This window comes from Lactuca virosa, chromosome 7 (genome assembly GCF_052849685.1).
Source record: "Lactuca virosa cultivar CGN04683 chromosome 7, Lactuca_virosa_CGN04683_v6, whole genome shotgun sequence".
In the NCBI taxonomy this organism is placed as follows: Eukaryota; Viridiplantae; Streptophyta; class Magnoliopsida; order Asterales; family Asteraceae; genus Lactuca; species Lactuca virosa.
The window spans coordinates 114493598-114499597 of NC_136432.1; positions in this window are offsets into that span (position 1 = coordinate 114493598).

Here is a 6000-nt window from a genome sequence, read left to right on the forward strand (position 1 = left end):
GGGGCGAGGCCCGAGATAGGAAAGGAGTGGGTGTGGGCGGGAGCCCGTATCTCATTATCAGTAGGAGTGTGGACGGGGTTCCATGATTCATCAGTAGCAGGCAGGGGCGGGGCCCAAGACAGGCGAGGCCTTAGTGCAGGAATGCAGTAGAGTAATTAAAGTTTATGTGTTATGCGATATGTTATATGTTTGTATATGTTTAGCGGGCGGGGCCCAGAGACAGGCGGGGCCTAAGAGAAACATATATGTACACCGAGCGGGGCTCGAAGCCAGGCAGGGCCTGTTGTAGCGGGCGAGGCCCAGTATTTGCAGTATGCAGTTATGTGTATGGTATGTGGTAGGTTGGGGAACTCACTAAGCTTCGTGCTTACAATTTTCAGTTTTGGTTTCAGGTACTTCCGGTAGCGGAGGGAAGAGCTTGGGATGATCGCATGGCACACACCATAGACAGTCAGCCTGGGATGTTTTACTCTGATAATAAGAATATGTTTTGAAATAACACTCTGATTTTATGTTACGATTTATGTTATGGATTGACAAATGTGGTTTAAGTAACGTATTAAAAATGAAATATTTAGTCATGATTTTTGGGTCGTTACACCTTCTCTCTCTCATGAACCTTTGTGGGAGAGTCATCTTTGATGGATCCAAATTTATGGATTGGATCAGGAACATCAGGATGGTCACTCGATATGAGAACAAGGAGTATGTTCTCGACAAGGAACTTAAGGTACCCGAGCCATCTGCTACTCCTAAGGAGATCGCTGAATATGAGGCACATGAAAGAGATGCTACCAAAGTGTCATGCATCATGTTGGCCACTATGACAGTCGAGCTCCAAAAGTCCTATGAGGACTACTATCCTTTTGAGATGCACCAGGATTTGATGGACCGCTACCATCAGAGTGCTCGTCAAGAGCGATATGAAATCATCTCCTCCATGATAACTGTTGGATTAGGTGTCTAAGTTCATAACTATTTCTGGGCTGTACTTGATCTGACCCGGCATGGTCCATTTGGGTTGCATGGCATCATGCATTTGGATAAACTAAAATGAGAGAAATAACACTTATGGTTTATTAATATATTATAAGTTCTAATATATTAATAATATTATTTAATTAGTATTGATCAAGAATTAATCTAGTATTAATTAAGTGATCAAAAGATGACTAATTAAATATATGGGTTGATTATGTAAATCATCCATAACTTGTATAGTGGGCTAAAGGCTCATTGGATTATCAAGTTGGGCTAAGGTCCATAGGATGCTCCATGGGAGGTACAAACCCATGGGTCATGGAAATGAAGAGCCATGTTACATTAGGGTTTACATGGTGTAACCCTAATTGTAACACACTATATAAAGGATATGAAGCTCACCAAAATCGGGAACTAGAAGCAAGATTGAGGGCAAGCCGATTTCTAAGTGTGACATTCTCTCTCAAAGTTTATTCCAAGTGCATTTGGTGTTGTGTGAGACATTGTTGGATTAATGTCTAAGTCCATAACTATAATTGGTAAGACTTGACCCGACCCGGCATGGTCCATTTGGGTTGCATGGCATCATGCATTTGGATAGACTATAATGAGAGAAATAACACTTAAGGTTGGTTAATATATTATAAGTTCTAATATATTAATAAGGTTATTTAATTAGTATTGATCAAGAATAAATTTGGAATTAATTAAGTGATAAAAAGGAGACTAATTAAATATATGGGTTGATTGTGTAAATCATTCATTCTTATATATGTGGGCTTGTGATCCAAGATTCCTTATGTTGGACTAAGTCCATGGGGTGACCCATGGATACTCCATGGAGGTTAAAATCCATGGAGCATAAGGAATGGGTAAAGTTATGAGTTACATGGTGTAACCCTAATAGCCACCATATAAAAGAATCCCATGGCTCAAGAAATCGTACACTAATGTGTGAGTGTGAGGGCTAGACGATTTCAAGGAGTGTTCAAGTTTCTCTCAAGTTATTCCAAGTGTATTTGGTGTTGTGTGAACCATTTGAGGTGTCACACTTGGGGCACTAGGCACTCAAGCTTCATGAAGACATTCTACATCAAAGAGGTATGTATTCTATCTTGTTATATTTATTATTTTGTATGCTAGATTAGGATAATACCTTGGATGTTCATAATTGTATGTATAATACAGAAAACATAGATCCAAGGTATTTAGGGTTGCATGTACACTTAGGAGTGTTAGAATGCTCATAACCCATCAGACATTTGAGGCATCACACTTGGGGTGCTAGGCTCTCAAGGTTTACAAGGAATCAAATCAACTACAAGGTATGTAATTCTAGCCATCTTTTATGTTTAATGTTTCCCATGTATGCTAGATAGGATTATGAACCTTGGAAAAAGTATTTTGCATGTATTTTAGACAAACATAGATCCAAGGTTTTCTAGGGTTGCATGTACACTTAGGAGTGTTAGAATGCTCAAAACCCAACAGTGGTATTAGAGCCTAGGCTTGTTTGTTGATACTTGATGCAAAATAGTGAAAAAAAGTCGAATTTCTTGCTGTCTGCACATGGAACTAGCCGAGTCCATGGGGGGGGGGGACTCGACGAGTCCAAGCATAAACTCATCCTACTCGTTGAGTAGGTTCTTGCACTCGACGAGTAGGAGCTCCTGAGTGCAGATTTTCGACTTTTGCTGCTGGAAATGGACTAGAAACATTACCCTAAACTGTTTTGGTGTTTTAAAACTTGTTTTTGATGGGGTAATGGTTGTTCTAATCCATTTACAATGGCTAATATCAAAATTACATGATTATATGTGTTCATATGTTCTTGAAATTTTGATATGACTATTCTTGTTCTTATGAGTTCTTGATAGATCATAGGAATTACTTGTTTAATGCTTAATTCATGATCTTTATGTGTTTTAATGGAGTCCATAACTTGTCCTCAAGTTATGGATAACCAAAAGTCATTATTTTAAAGTCCATTAAAGAAACACATAGGTTACAAAAAATGAAAAGTCACTCATTTTATTAAACCATTAACTCATAAGTTATGAAAGATGAAAAGTTTTGAAAGTTACAAAACTTGCCCTCAAGTTTTGGAACATGTAAAGTCACTTTAAAAACTTTAGTTCCAACCCCTAGAATTTAAAAACTTAAAATTCAACCCTTATACTTTATAATATTACAAGTTTAATAAAAATTATATATGTATAAGATTAAGTCGTTTTACCGTTAGTAGGCCTCATTCACGAAGTCGGTCTATAAGGGGGGGGGGTATAAGGTTGTTGCCTATAAAATGGCAGCTTAATGGGTGTCCACTCTCACCCACCGCTTCCTTGACCGGTGGAGGGTCGTTAGCCGAACGGGTAAGACAAGGACTAGAATTCTCCACTCATTAAAAGTATTAATGATGAATATAAAGTAACTAAATGTTTTATAATTCCCAATCTTAGTTACTTTAGGAAAAAGTGAATAAGGTGCTAACCCATGAAATTACACTTTGCACTTTGCTTAAGTCGGTTATTGGAGCGCGTGTGGTTAACCGGCACACTAACTTGGACTTAACAAGGTAGGCAAAGGGTGACTTAAGGTTTTTCATAGGTCGGTGGAGCGCGTGTGGTTAACCGGCACATTGATTAAGTGAAAAACATTAAGGGTAGCAAGTAATTTGCATGGTTACTTCACACCTTGTTTTGTGATCCTCGGTATCCCAGTCACAAAACATGAAGGGCACACTCGAGATTGAAACATGCCATTGGAAGATCAATGAATCTCAAAAGATCTAGGAGTTTCAAATCCAATTAAAACCTAATAATTTATTTCGTTTTTCATGGTGGAAATTGGTGAATCGTCATTCACCTACCTTCAAATATTTTATAGCTTGGATTACGACATCCCTCTTCCAAGTTATAAAATATTGTGTTGGGTCCTAGCCTTAATATTTCATATTGGGTGTTATATTAAGGACTTAAAATCAACTAACTTGAATATCTCCCATTGCAGATGTCTGGTTTAGACAACTGTGATCTTACCAAATCTCATGGAAATCATATTTCTCTACCTCCACCTCCTCCATTTATTCTCCCTGACCCACAAGCCCGAAGACTTGAAAGGTTCAAGGTCACTCAAGCCCTACTAGAAATAAAACATAAAGATGGAAGACCTGTGTGCACTCATGTCTTAAGAATGAAGTCACACATTGACAGGTTGAGAATGTTGGGTGCTGTTATTTCAAGGAAGTTTGCTATTGACTGGGTTCTTCTGTCACTTCTTGAGTCGTATAGTGAGTTTATTAAAGACTAATATATGACAGATTACGACATGACCCTAATAGATCTTTCTTATTTGCTTGTTGCTGCTGAATCAGCAATGATTTGGCGCAAAAGTCAAGCAAATATGGATGGAAGGTCTATTTCGCAAACTTCCATGGACATTGATAATGGTAACATTGGAAGTCCAGAAAAGCTTTCTCTTCCCAATGGAAATGGATCGGCCTTGGTCAACCCGGTTGACCAAAAGGTAAAGGGAAAAGCTAAGTCTGTGATAGTCCCATGTACCATCCCCAAAGAGTCCATATGTTTTCATTGTCAAGAGAAGGGGCATTGGTTGCGAAACTGCCCTAACTACCTGAAAGATCTAAGAGAGAAGAAAAAAAAACAAGAAGATTTGACTCTACTTCAGGTAAGTCCACTATCTAACTCTGTTAAGTTCCTTAGTGATGATTCTTAATACAAAATGTGACTCAGTTACATTTTTTTGTGTTTGGCAGGATCAAGCAAAGGGAAGGAAACTTAAAGGAAAGGTATGCTGAATCTGATTGCGAAGATGGATTTCAATCGCATGGTTTGAAGATCAGATTCTTGAGCTACTACTTAAGGGTTATGATAGATTGCTAGAAAAATATGTAATAGCATAGTTTTCATTTAAAGTTGCATTGTAAGGATAAGTTTTTTCCGCATTTATTAAATAAATAAAATTGTGTTTTACTTTATTTTATATCTCCTTGCAATGGCATTTATGGAAAATTGATGTTTATATGGTTCTAGCAATAACGGAAATATGAATTTGATTATTTCATTTGTGATAGTGTCTAAATTTACCAAATAAGGAAAGATTCTCATTAACCAAGTTTCAATTGGACCGAAACTTGGAATCATGCAAGTCATATAGTATGATGAGTGAGAACTTTCAGCTTTGGAAAATTAAGACTAATTCCTTGTTCACATGTATATGTGAGTCAAGTAAGGGACTAAGGGATCGAGTACACATTCTTGTGCACTAGTTAAGTCCACCACAAAAGATTGATAAGACTATTCGTCATGATTTACAAAGGTTTAGTAAATATGGTTATACTTACAAGTTTAAGTATAATTCTGAAACATTGGAAAAGCTTCGATGTATGGCAGAACGATGAGAAGAATCAAATTAGGCAGAAGGATAAAAGTGTCTCAAATATGGAAAGATGGGAGAGTACTTTAGTATCATGTTTTGTGATCATCTTAATGATTAAGAAACCATGTCACAATTGATCCTCTAAGGACATCTTAGTGCATTCCTATGGATAAGAAGAGGAATCAAGAATTGCTGAAATGGTTGAATCAAGAAGATGAGTCATACTTCGTTCCAAAACAAGTCTTAGAGTCACACTCCAAGACTGTAAGCTGAGTGACATATCTTAAAGAAAGGTTTATAACACTTGTCAAATGTAAGAGTAAAAGTGTCCTACTCTTGTACATTTGAAATTGGTAAGTTGTGATGTTTTGGATAAAACAAAGACCAACTAAGGCCAATTGTGCGAAGTGTTTCTCTTGATAAAGAATCCGCACTATCTCTTGAATATTTGGCAAGTGAGTCTTATATGTCAAGAGGACAGTGGGAGTCTTAAAGATCTTGGAAAAAGGCTTCTAGATCTAATCAAGAAGGAAAAACCTATAATTTATCACTAGCACACGACTTGAGGTTTATAACCTATCGTGTTGTCATATTCTTATCTCTGTGCCCATTCCAATTAAA